This window comes from Zonotrichia leucophrys, chromosome Z, assembly GCF_028769735.1.
Source record: "Zonotrichia leucophrys gambelii isolate GWCS_2022_RI chromosome Z, RI_Zleu_2.0, whole genome shotgun sequence".
Taxonomy (NCBI): domain Eukaryota; kingdom Metazoa; phylum Chordata; class Aves; order Passeriformes; family Passerellidae; genus Zonotrichia; species Zonotrichia leucophrys.
Window position 1 is genome coordinate 70,226,049 of NC_088200.1, and position 13,658 is coordinate 70,239,706.

General features: G+C 40.8%; 1 long non-coding RNA gene across 1 annotated transcript; it reads right to left on the reverse strand.

The window, feature by feature from the left end:
- Nucleotides 1-7,431: 7,431 nt before the first annotated feature.
- Nucleotides 7,432-8,469, reverse strand: LOC135460185 (uncharacterized). Its single transcript, XR_010443180.1, has 3 exons — nucleotides 8,331-8,469; nucleotides 8,090-8,226; nucleotides 7,432-8,007 (listed from the first exon to the last, which is right to left on the reverse strand). It is a non-coding gene; the product is annotated as an uncharacterized LOC135460185 (long non-coding RNA).
- Nucleotides 8,470-13,658: the final 5,189 nt, after the last annotated feature.

The following is a 13,658-nucleotide window of genomic DNA, read 5'->3' on the forward strand; positions in this document are numbered from 1 at the left end:
CCTGTAGGATGTTCATGTGAAATGAACAAGCACATGTAAGAAAACAACTGACAGTAATTATTGTGTTTATTTCTGCAAACGTTGAAGAAAAATTGTAAGGTATTCACCCAGCCCTTCCTTTTTACTGAATGTTAATTATGCTTTAAAATTATTTTATTTTAGAGTAAAATATCCTGTCTGCTCTGAGTAATGTTTTATCCTAAATGGATTCTCAAAGTCTGGGGCCAGAAGCGATCATTAACTCATATATTCTTGGCTTTTGTGTGTTTTTGTGGATCTCTTGTTCTTCTCTAAGTTGAATGAAGAAAATTGAGTATCTGGGTAAAGTGAGCCTTTCAGAGACTTTAAATTTTTAACTGGGAACACCTGGAGGAGGAGAGTTTCTGACTCCAGCTTGAAGCTGAACGTCAGTTCCTGAAAAATATTTCTAGAAGAACACACACTGTAAGATTTTCTAAATTGCATTATTCAATTCTCACTTTTTTGAGGCTCTTGCAGCTTTTTCTGGTGTCCAATTAGGAATCCAAGTGCTATCCTGCCTAGGTACTTCTTCTTTTGGAGAGCTGATACAGGGCATAACATTCCTGATTTTCCTCAGGAAACCAAGATTTCAGCAACAATTCAGCTGACAGAGCTTTTCCCAGCACAGGATTAAAAATTTGGGTGGTCTAAAGTCTAAATTCGGGTAATATCTAAGGACAGCTCATGGATTAATAATGATCCTAAAGTATTCAACCTGACATCAGTAATTTGGGTAAAGAAATGGGGTGTGACATTATATCTACCGCTGCCTGAAAGTTGTGGTGTGATTTTCTGGTTCTTGTAGCCACGCAGGTTTTTAAAATGACAGATTTTTTCCCTGATCTGGTCAGAAATTCTTTAGATGTATACCCCACTGCCTGAAAAAACCCAACCCAACCAACCAACCAACAACCAACCAACCAACCAACCAGCAACCAACCAACCAACCTACCAACCAACCAAAAAGCTCCAACAAACCCCACTGCCCCCAAAAAACCCTACAAACCCCAACAAACAAATAAGAAAAGGAAAGAAAGGAAAAGGAAAAGGAAAAGGAAAAGGAAAAGGAAAAGGAAAAGGAAAAGGAAAAGGAGAAAGGGAGAAAGAGAGGGAGAGAGAAAGAGAGAAAGAAAGAGAGAAAGAAAGAAAGAAAGAGAGAAAGAGAGAAAGAATGAGAAAAAACCAGAAGAGTTCTCAACCCCCCCAAAGCAAAAATTCCCAAACAAAACCTAAGCTAAAGTTATTTCTTGTGTGTATTACTATTTCTCTGTGAGCAATGACATAGAAAGGAATGTGATCCTCCAGTGCAAACACCAAATTTGCAATTGGTGCCTGACACAGGAACTCAAACCATCAGCACAGCATCTGAGACCTGACTTGAAAGACATCCAAGTTATAATTTCCTGTACTAGAAAATTAGATATGCCACCTGCATGTGGCTGTCCAAACACTTTAATGGGTTTACCAAGATGTTATTTAAAGCCTGAAGATATTCTTTATTTATCTTGATGTGAAGTTCATCACCTTTTAAGCAATGTGTGCCTTCTGTATGATTTATATCAGTATTCTGCTATCTTTGTCATAGTAATGTTTCACCTTCCTCTTTTTTTTCCCATTATTTCAAGCAGCTATAGAGTAAAAAAGAATCCTCTCCACTGCAGTGTTTATGTTAGAGAACATTTGTTTGTTTTCCTGAAAAGCAAATAAATTCATTTGCAGATTTTACGGTACTTTTAAAAATTCTAGAGCCAACTCTACAAGCAAGCCAGATATAAAATACCAAAAATATCTTCCTGTAAAAAAATAAAAAAAGCCAACATGCAACTTTGCTGGGATTCAGATTCAGGAAGGAAATCTTGCAGTAAAATTTATTTCTTTTAGCAGGTGTCACCCTGGACGTCTCTGAAACATGGTGGTGAATATTAGGAACTAATTTACACATTGTAAATGAGACTGAAGGAAGCACTTTACCATAAAGGTAACCATAATTCCCCACAGATGCTGAAGAACAGCCCTCAGAGAGTCTTTCTAGAGATCCTTAATCTTGCTGCTTGCTCAGAAAATTTCAGCTTGATAGGCTTTTCTTCTTAAAGTAAAATTACAGAAAATTGACATTATCTCAGACCACAATTTCATAATTGCCATAATAAATACCCAGTTTTGGTTGCCAGAGGGTGTTTATTGATCTCTTGTGACACACTCCAGACTGTTCCTTTTTGTGCATCTTTAATGCTCAAATACATGATTGTATCAAAGAACATCCCTTTGCTAATGAGCTTTCAGTTCAGAGTAAATTTGCAGATTTAACTGAAGCCTCACTAGGTTTAAAGGAAAGAAAAATTGTGTTACCACAGGAAGAAAAAAGTGGAAACCCTCCCACCCCCCTGAGAGGAACCCCAACAGACCAGGTGTCTGATACAGGGGGCAAATTCACCATTAAACAGTTCCCCCAATTTTTCCTCTAATAACCACAGAAAAGTTATTAACCTCCACCGATTTTTCAAGAAGTGCACATAGTTCTAATTAAACAAATATTTCATTTCCCAAGCTGTTGTCAAGAGAAGACACAGTTCACAACAATCATTGGGTTTAATTATCTCATCCATGATTCCTGCACTGAGCAGCATTAACAATTAGATTTTTCCTTTTTTTTGTTCCTTTTTTTGTACACTGTTTCCTAAAACATAGAAAACAGACACCCTCACAGTGCAGAACAGTGTTGAGCAGGAGAAGATTCTCTTTATCCAACTTCTCTAAAGTAGTTTCCCAATGTGTCCCAATTTTCTTTAAAGCTATTTCAGAAGTCCTTGGAAGTCAGGGAAACTTCTTTTCCTCCCAAAGTGATTTTCTTAAACATTTGCATCCTGAGCAGTACTTGAAACCTTAGGGAAAATGTTACTTAAATATTTACAGTAATTCAGCTTTCAGCAGGATAGGACTTGTTTTCTATTAATATTTCTTTTGTTCCAAAGTGTTATTTCTCTCTTTTTTTTTTTTTCTTTCCAATATATTTATGATAAAAAGGATCACATTGTTAACACATGTCTATCCTTACTGTATTCCTGAGAGCTTTTTAAACCCATATAAATCTAATTGACTTGAATGGAATTAAATTGATTTAAATACAGGCTGTGCTAAGACACTCCATTGCAATGGTGCTCTTCCAGGAATCTTGAAAAGCCATTTAATAAACCCCATACGTGTGCTAATGAGAAATTAAGGATAAAGGAAAGAGGGAATTCCATTAAAGGGTTACCCAAAATATGGCAGCTCAGACTGTACACACTTTTGATAATTATCTCGTTACCCCCTTAGAAGGTTTGAATGACCTTGGTTGTTTGTTAGCAGGAAGAAAAAACACACAGTATTTTGTTATATTGTACTGCTCCTGGTTAAAAATACCACCTAATGTTAAATTCCAATAATATCAACTTGGTAATGGGATAATGCTTGCTGAGGAAGGTTTTGCCAACTGATTTCAGTAGCTAATAAGAATTAAATTTTAATGTGCTAATTAATGTGGCAAAGAGCAACTTAGCAAGTAAATAGGCAAAGCTGAGAAAATGTAGAGTTTTTGTGTTATGGAGAATCTCTTATGATGTTTCTGAATACCAGCCCTCACACTTCTGCTAGCTGGCTTAGCAAAACAACATTAATAAATGAATAAAAAAAGAAACTTTAGAATGAATCCAAGATTGTTTTCTTATGATTTTTGCATGGCCTATTTTTGTTTATCCTCACTGAGTTAAATGTGCCTGTTTGCTTTTTATTTAGTAAAACTGTACTATTCCATAGAAATTCTGATTTACAATATATACAGGAGGCTGGTTTTGTCCAATATTATCTTTGACTAAATATGTTCCTCCCCAGGGAAAAATCCTGGTAGACACTGATGTACATTCTGGGTATGTCCGAGAAGAAACTCTGCAAGAGAAAAATGTTCAAAATTGGGTAGCACCATAGGTCAGAGCACAAAGAACATATACAGAAACCCTGCAGCAAAAAAGACTACAGCGTTAAACCTGAGCAGAATTTCATCACTTCTAGGTCTTATCTGTTGCAAATATTTTGTAACTTTCTTTGAAAATTCAGTAAACTTGGGAAAAAAGCCCAAAAAGCTTTCAACTTTCAGTCGGTAAATCTCCCTTTGATTATTTATATTTGAAGAAAGCTCTCTGAATCTTAAAAATTGCCTTATGATAGCTAGGTCTCAAAAAAAAAAAAAGGCATGTGTAGGAGGCGCAGAGGTGCAATAGCTTACACATGTAACGTTGTGTTGTCAAGTGAATATTATCAAAAACAGCCTTTTAGCCATTTAGAGGCAGAGGAAATGCTTCAGAGGCAGGCTAATGGCTGTCACACTGGTGCAGTATTAACCAGAATATGAAACTGCAGCAGCAGTCACGGTGTTACCCACCAGCATGGCAGCAGGACAAGCTCCCCTCAGTGTCCTGGGGAGTGAATTATGTCCCTTTTCCACCTGTCTGCCCCCACTGGCCCCAGCTCCTACAGCTGACAATGCATGTGAATATGAAAAACCAACAATTCACGTTCAAGATTCATTCCACGTACCTTCCGAGAGGAAATGCATTTGATAAACTACTACAAGAAGTGTTTGGATCTTTGTTTATCCTCGTTTCTTTCTCCCATTGTCCCCACTTTAGCAGCTTTACCTGTGCCGGGGCTGCACATTCTGGCAGATTGATTATCTCCACCACACAGCAGCACATCTGTTCAATCCCTTTCTCTCAACTTCAGCTCAAGAGAGCGGGGAGAGAACTTCAATTCCAGCAGTAATCTAGCTTTAATTGAGAATGGCTGACTTGTGGCAAAGTTTGGGTTTTTTAACCCCTCTTGTGATCCTCCTCATGCTCCATCCTTACCCTCACACGTGAAGATTCATGAGGGGCTTTGGTGCCTGTCTGGGTCCACCACGCTCCATCACCTGTTGAAGGCAGTGCTGTCTGATAGGGCATGATGTATGTTTCTACTGAAAACCCAGCAGCTGCACTCAGACAGATAAAAAAGGGAGAGAAGAGGAAGTTTTAGCCTAGGATCGATATGGAAATGCAAGGGGAAAGAAAACAAAATATCTTATTACTGCTTTTGTGTCCCTAATAGCTCCTTTGTTTTGTCCTTTCTTTAAATCCTGAGAAGCTCTGCTGTGAGGTGTTAGCAGTGATGTTTATCTCTGACTTTATTCTCTATGGGAATCTTGAATATTTTCCTTTACCCACTGCTCTTGTGAGATCTTCAAGAGCTTGGTGTAGAAAAGAGCTGTTTTTCTCCACAAGTGGTCGATTTTCCAAACTGTGCTGAGGAGTTTTCTCACAGCAAGTTTCATTTGTTATGGGTCAGTTATGGTTTGGAGGTGACAAAACCAATGATAAATAAAATAAAATGTTTCTGCAGCTAAGCCCTGGTTACTCAGCAGATTGTGTGAGGTGTGAGGGAGGAATGACCTGGGTGCAGGAGAGTTTGAGTACAAGCCTCACTAACCAGATTTGAGAGAAATGTTGGTATTAATAATTTATAATACTCTTAATAAGTGTTGATTTATTTGCTTATTTTTGCAGACTTAGTCATGGGCTGAAAACTCATGGTGTATGGGGGCCTATAAAACTCAATATTAGGAATTTCTTAAGAGACCTTTCTCAACTAATTTTTGTCCCATTCAAGGACAAGAACTGGCAAATACCTGCAAAGAGACAGTTGGAGACCACAAAAAGTCAATGAGACAGCATTTGTGAGAATTAGAGATGATGGTCTTAAAAGCTTAATCCCTCTCTGTTTAAACACACTTTAAAAAATTAGACTTTTAATTTAAAGGACTTTCATGTTTCTGGAGTGCATGAGAAAAGACTTGGGAGGAGGAAGATGAGATTTGAGGACAATCTGTCTCACTTGGGCATTGCAATCTGTTACCAAGAGTAGGTTGCTGGCCATAATCAATATCTCAGGAGAAAATAAGCAGTAAAGAGCCTTGAATATCAGAGCAGGTACAATTATATTAGTTTAGACATGGGGAGCAGGTTCACCGGTAGAAACTGAACTGAGAAATAAAACTGAAATTCCAAACAGCAGTAGAGGATATTCAATCAACTTAAAAGCAAGAGGAAATGAGATGGTAATTGAAATGGCACAGGAATTATCTGCTTGATAGAGTCTATTTGGATTTCCAAAAAGACTTTGCACAGAGCCCCTGATCAAAGACTTTAGGAAAACTGAGAAGCCTCGATGTAAAAAAAGAAGGTCCATGAATAGATGGGTAAATGCTGAAAAGGTAAGAAACAAAGTGCAGGGAGAAATAATCAGTTCTTTCAGCAGAGAGAGGTCACCTGAGTCCTGCAGAGCCCTGCACTGGAAGATTTTTATACTTTTAAATAAATTACCTGCAAAAGGAGGGGAGCAGTGAAGAAACAAAATTTTGTTGTGGTACTAAGCTGGAAATGCAAAGCCAGGGCAGAGGATGAAACATTACAGGAAAACCTTTTAAAACAGTGTGACCAATAATAAAGTGTCTGGTAGTTCAATGCACATAAATGTAAAGCACTGTGAATGGTGACAAAGACACCCAATTTTACATACAAAAAGAGAGTTGTTACTGTATGGTAGCAGTATTTTGGGCAGGTAGTTCCATGAATGCTAAAGCAATGATGAGGGGGAAAAATAAATGTAGTGCTAGGAGTTATTAGGTGAGGAATAGAGAACAAACCAGAATCACTTGGCATTACAGAAGTGGGATGTGCCTACAAATCCAGTACGCATTGACCTGGAGCACATAGGAGAACCTGAGAAGTTTTTACAGCTGGTGACAAGAATGATTAAATGTTAATTTTCAGGCAATGGCTGAGTAGCCTAGGGCTCCCCAACCTGAAAAATTGCCAAATGGAGAGAGATTCATCCAATCTATAAAAGTTTGTGTGGCACTGAGAAAGTTGTGTATGATTTGACCGTTTTGTCCATTCCAAGTGCCATCTGACCCAGCGTGCTCTTGCCAGGAGACAGTAGGAGAAAATTAGGAAAGGCCATAAAATAGGCCAAGCATTATGAGGTTAATTTTGCAGGCTCCAGACCTGTGGCTGCAAATCTGGAGCCAGAGATGACATCTCAGTGCTTTGAAGCACTGTAGGAGAGAAGCAAGGGTAGAAGGAAGTGAGGAAACAAACACTTCCTCACTTGAATAATTTTAAAGAATCAGATGACCAAATCCCTTTGTTCCCCCAGATCCCATTTTTTTTTAATTGCGCAAAATGTAGCAAAAGTAAAATACTGAACCTGCAGCATGCTTAATTTCTTTCAGAGAAATGAGAACTTTTTACTGCTTAGACCAGAGGAGAACTCACTCTACGGTAGTAATGTGAAGGATGAAAAGGTGTTGCACAACTTTGGCTGAGTTTAGGGATATTCTTCAGAGCCTTCAAATTTTTTTGCTTCTTTTGGGGCACATGTGAAGGTTTAGCAAAAACAGCTTTTCTATGGAATGACAGCCTTTTGTTTTCATGGGATAAATGATAAATGGGATAAATCTTTTTCTGCAGCCAATACAACAGATCTTTCTTCCTTTCTGGCCCTCACTTTGACCCAGACTTAAATCAAGATGCTCTTTGGTGAATATTGGTTTGCTACATCAACAAGCACAATAAATGCAAAAAATCTGGAATATATTGGGTGACACCCAGAATTTATGTTTTAATGACTTTATGAGTGATGTTCCGAGTAAATCAGTGTCCTGAATTGTCAATAAACTGCCGAAACCTGAGATGGCACTGCTAAATTTAACTTCAGAAAATAAAAAATTCACTATAGCTTTTCACTGGTATCTGAGTAGTTGGAAACCACCTCAGAGCCATCATCATTGTGCTGCAGATAACATCAATCAAGGTAGCCAAGGACGCCAGGATCATACATGTGAATACATGGTTTTCCCAGAGCCCATTAACGCTGATTATCCACCTGGAGATGGTCTTTGTCGAGCTCTGCACACTGAAAGAAACAGCAATGAATGTGAAGAGTTACAAAAGAAATTGGGACTCCTTTGCCTCGGGCACAAGAAACTGTATAAAACCTCATCGCTAGAAGTGACTCTTGTGAGTTGGGGAGGGTGCGATGCGATAGAGGTCGGATCCATGTTCAACCAACGCCGATCCTGGGCTCGATGCTGTCTCTTTGGCTGTGGTAGTTTTGAGGACTGTATTTCAGTCGCTGAAAAAGATAAATAAATGTTTTTGCATTTTTTGATAATTTGGCTCACGATCAATCACTTATAACAACCTTGTTCTTCTTCCTCCTCCTCCATTTGCTCTTACTTTTTCTTGCGCTTTCTTATGCTTTTCATCTTATGTTTTTTCTTACGCTTTTTTTATTCCTTTAAATATTTTTACTCTTATTTTGATATTCTTTATTCTTATGCCTATTCTTCTTATTCTATTCCTATTCTTACTCTGTATTCTTATTCTTACTCCTTTTTCATATTCATATTCTTGACAATGGCGGTGCCGCGCCGGCCGTGGGAGCGATGCCTTTGAAGGCGCCTCGCAGCCGGACGAGCGGCTGGGAGGCGGCGCCGAGCCCCGGCACAAGCGTCCCCCAGGGCCGGGGCTCTGGGCCGGCCCCACGGGTGCCCTCTGGCCTCGGGGAGCCGCCCCGGGGGTGCCGGGCAGCAGCCGGGGCCGGCCGGGCCCCAGGGCCGCGCGCAGGCCGAGGCGGCCCGTGCGGCTCCCTCAGGGCGAGGGCAGGCCGCGGGCCGGCCGCCATCTGCAGGCGCGGTGCTGCTGGCAGCGGGCGCTAACGCCGGGGCCGTGCTGCCAGGCAGGGGCAGCGGAGCAGCCCCCGCAGCCCCCGCAGTGCCCGCTCTGCCCGCCTGAAGAGCCAGCGGCGTTTCCTGCCGGGCACCCTCCGTGCGTGTCCGACAGGGGCTCGGGGTGCCACAGGGCTGCGCCTGGCACGCGGCTGCTCCTTGCAACATGGCCCCGGTGCCTTGCACTTCACCTGAGCCTTACGTGGGACATCTTGGGCTAACGCCGCCAGTCTTTGCCGCTTGGCCTCTTCATCCTTTTCATGCAAGCTCAGGACACTGATTTTGTCCCAGTCATTGTCCTCCTGCTGGGCCTTGAGCGAGGGCTTCAGGATGTTTCTGGATTCCTGGCTGTGCTGGGACAGCTCTTGGTCGCCACTGTCTTCCCAGCTGGACTGCTCTGAGGGTCTTCTCTGACCTTGACCCTCAGACACTTCATGCCTCTTGGATTCTGTCTCGGACAGCTCTTGCTTGCTGCTAGTGTCCCGCTCAGAGAGTCTCTGATGGCTTGTACCTTCTCCTGGGGACAGCGGCCGCTCAAGATATTCTTCCCAGTCAGAAATCTCCTGGTCATTCTCGATGTCTCCCAGGCGCAATGCTGGCTCCCTGGATTCCTCCCAGTCGGAGACTAATGGGGAGGGCTCCACCTCTGGTAGGGAAGGCTCTTGGTCTCTGTCCCCTCTGCCCCCCCCTGGGGGCAGCTGTGGCTCAGCACTGCCTTCCCCTGGAGTCTTCTGCTGGCCTTCGTTCTCTTCCCCTTCGCTGAGCTGTGGGCTGTCCTCAATGTCCAACGAGACAAAGAGACGGTACCCAGACAGGCCCCCCCTCCTCCCTGTCCTTGGCCCCCCTGAGCCCCCCTCTGCCTCCTCCTGCCCCCCACTTGAGGTCTGGGCTCTCTCAGGGTCGGGCGAGGGGCTGGGGGTCTGGAAGTTGGGCTGTGCCTCGTCCTTGTCCATGGCTGCCGTGCTGTGGCACAGACAGGGCCGGGACACGATGACACGGCCACTCTGCTGGCACCAGCCAGCCCAGGGCCTGCAGTGTCCCTTATATACCCCCAGCTGGGGGGGCTCTGCCGTGTCACAAAGGGCTTTGGGCACCGCAGTGTCCCTCAGTGTCACCCAGGGCAGTGACACAAGGTGCCTGCGTCACAAAGGGCTTTGGGCACCACAGTGTCCCTCAGTGTCACCCAGGGCAGTGACACAAGGTGCCCGTGTCACAAAGAGCTTTGGGCACCACAGTGTCACCCAGGGCAGTGACACAAGGTGCCCATGTCACAAAGGCTGCCCCGGTGCCCCTGGAGCAGCCCAAGGGGCATGCAGAGACAAGGGGGAGAAGGAGAGAAACAACGAAAAGAGAGAAAGATGAGGATGTTTATTTGTGACAGTGTTCACAGGGGTCCCAGGATGAGGGAAGAGACGAGGATCTCACTCCATGTTTCAGAAGGCTTTATTTATTATTTTATTGTACATATTATGTTAAAACTATACTAAAATAATAGAAGAAGGGATTTAATCAGAAGGCTAGCTAGGAATAGAAAAAGAATGAATGAATAGCAAAGTCTTGTGGCTCAGACAGTCCGAGCCAGCTGACTGTGATTGGCCATTAATTAGAAACAACCACATGAGCCCAATCCCAGATGCACCTGTTGCATTCCACAGCAGCAGATAATCAATGTTTACATTTTGTTCCTGAGGCCTCTCACCTTCTCAGGAGGAAAAAATCCTAAGGAAAGGATTTTTCAGAAAACATGTCTGTGACATTTAGTCACTACTGACTCTGGGGCAGATTAGTCCTTACTAGGAGTGAAGGACATTCAATTTCATTGTGCAGCTAATTTTAGGACAGGCCCCCATAATATCCAATGAACACTGTAGAGATAATAAACTATTTGGAAATATAGTATCTATTTCCATATCTTTATCTTCTTGATACAGCCTAGCAGTGCTATTTCTGTAAAACATTTTGAAATCTTCATTGATTTCATTTTTTGTAGTATTATTATGGAAAAGGTATAAACCCATAATTTTTTTCTGAGTTTTGTGTATGGATCACTCAAATATATCTGTCTATGTTACCAGTAACTGTGAAGACCTTACATGGAATATATTTCCAGTTTTGGGGGCTGCCCTCAGGGATAAGGTGAAACCAAATACTGAAACTTTGGAAGGAACAAATGGAAGATTCAGACTCCTGAAAAACAAACTTTCAGGTGTGGTGGAGGCGAGACATAAAGAATTTCACGTGTCAGGAGGAGGAGACAGAAATCTGTTCCTGGTTAGACAGGAAGTGTGAGTTGGAGAAGGAGAGTTTAATGCAGATATTAAAAAAAATACATTAATAACTTCATCAGACTGATTGAGGACTGTTGTTGATGTTTCAGTTTCAAAGGTCTTTAATTACACATTATGCTGAGCAATAACTGAGGGGAAGTGGGTGTTCTGCACAACGTCCCTAAGGTGTGTTCTACCTCTTTGTCTGTCTTGCTCTTGGGTTATGCTGCATTATTTCCTTCTGGTTTTTCACCTTTCGTGACAGTCTGAAGTCTCCCTGACCCTTTGTCAAACTGCATGTTGCTCCGCAGGGTAAATGTGAATTTAGTTAAGGTTGCTTTGAAATGGTTAAACTTGGTTTATGTTTTTAGCTGAGCTGTGTTCCAGACCTCTTATCACCTCATTTGAATTTTTTTTTTTTTTTAGGAAGGAATTCAGACTAATTAGGTCAAGTCCTTCAGGTCTGTTGCCAATGAGCTTTTCAGTTTTGTAAGTTGAAAAGCTCTGTACTTCTGATTTTTCTCATTAAAAGTTTGTTGATTTTTTTCTGGAAGAACCAATTCAGATGCCCTGAGAGACAAATGTGGGATTGCAAAACAGCCCTGGCTAGATCTCTAATGCTTCAAGCATGCTTAATTTCCATTTCTGGGTGATTTAGTCTTGCATCAGATTCTTCAAAGAATCCTACTTGGTTTTCAGCTTGGACACAGAGATTATAGTTCATCTTTATACCATTACTAGCCACCCTTTATGTAAAAATAAGGAAAGCATTACTGATATGTGAACAATGTTTCAAGGAAATGGGATTTTAAAGAAAAGTATAATTTAGAACTTTTGATCTTTTAATATTTTTTTAGATATTTATACATAAAAGCAAATAATTTAATAAAATAAACCCTGGCAGGCAAAGCTTATTTCTAATAGTAGTACTCCAAAGCTGGAACTTTAAACAAGGGGAATGAGCATAAAAATTGTCCCTGTCAATATTTTTCTAAGTTTCCTTTTAGATGTTCCATGATCAGCTTGGTGCTGCTACATGTATTTTAACAATAACAGCAAACCTTTGCTCTCAGAATGGTGGTTTTATTTCTTGGCTTCCCAGTGTGGTTCAAAAAATAAAGATCCTTATAAACTTAAAGATTTGCTGGTTGCATTTTGTCAAGCTGAAAGGAATTTAACAGCCCATTCCAGGAAATAAATGGTTGTGTCAAGGATTCCCGGGGCACTTGGAAATAAGAAACTTATCCCATATTTGTCATCAACATCCCTTCAAATTCCTGACTCTTGTTTCTCCAAAATGATGTGAGAGTACGGGGAGAAGACAAAGTGAATTATGTTCAGGTGATCACTGTGTTAATATCCACACACAGAACATTATATTTTATTTCCATTGTGTTGGATCTTACCTAAAGCTCCGAAGTAGTTGCAGTAAATAATCTATTTTCCTTTTATCTCTCAAGTACTAAAAATTTATTTGGAAATGTGATGTGCAAATCTTTATAAACCTAATCTGTGGCTGACATTATCTGGCACTAAAAATAATCATAACAAAAATGTTTATTTTCACTGAACAGATTGCCCAATCTGGATTGTTACTTACAAAGAGCATCATAAGAAACTTCCAGAAATGTGAAACAGCTTTCTAATTTAGACAAAATTCTTTACAACCTCCAAGAAGAATGTAATTTGCTGTATTGACTTTTAAAAATGCTTATTCTCTAAAATTAACCTCCTCTAAACCAACATTGGTGGTAAATAGAATGAAATTTACTCAAATCCTTAAGCTTGGATTCAGAAAGAAATAAATTAAGAGTAAATAACATGGGCTAATAGTACTATTAACAGAGAAATGACATTACTGCCACCATTTCCTTAAGAATTAAAATATCCTGTGAAGCAGTATCCCCTAGAGGTAGCTGGAAAACTCCCATATTTAAAACTTGCTGTAATAAAATTTCAGTTTTGCTCCAGGGTTCAAATTTCCCATTAGAAAAGCTTAAATAATTTGCTTAAGGAGAATTGAGCATATTTTTATCAGTGTTTATTATTCTTGCAAGACCCTATGGTATTTAGTAAAGATGCAGTTTAAGGATATATTTACCTTCTGCTGATTTCTGTTGAAGTTTTGTTGGACTTACAAAGCACACTTTAAAATCTTCAATTAACTGGCAAAAATTATTAGAGAAAATGGAGTGGGTTTCATTGCAAAGTTGAGACTTACTAAAAGAAGGAGGGGTTAAATTTGCAAATAACAATTTCCATAAGGCTTGACATCCACACAGAGAAGGAAAACTAAAGCAGCAGCAAACCTGACTTAGTTCATCAAGTCACATTTCTGGAACATGGAATTTTGGAGCATTTCTGAACCCCTTCTGTTGACACTACAATATCAAAACAATGGCCATGGAACTAGGATCTTTCCTGGGGAGAAAATTCATTTTTGTGAGCTCCCTTCTCCCTTTCTCTCTCATTGCTCTGCACCCAGGCTGGGTTATTTCTTCAGCTTCTCTCTGTGGTTTAGGATTCTATTGCCATGAATTGTCCAGAACAATTTATTCCTTAGAAAGAAG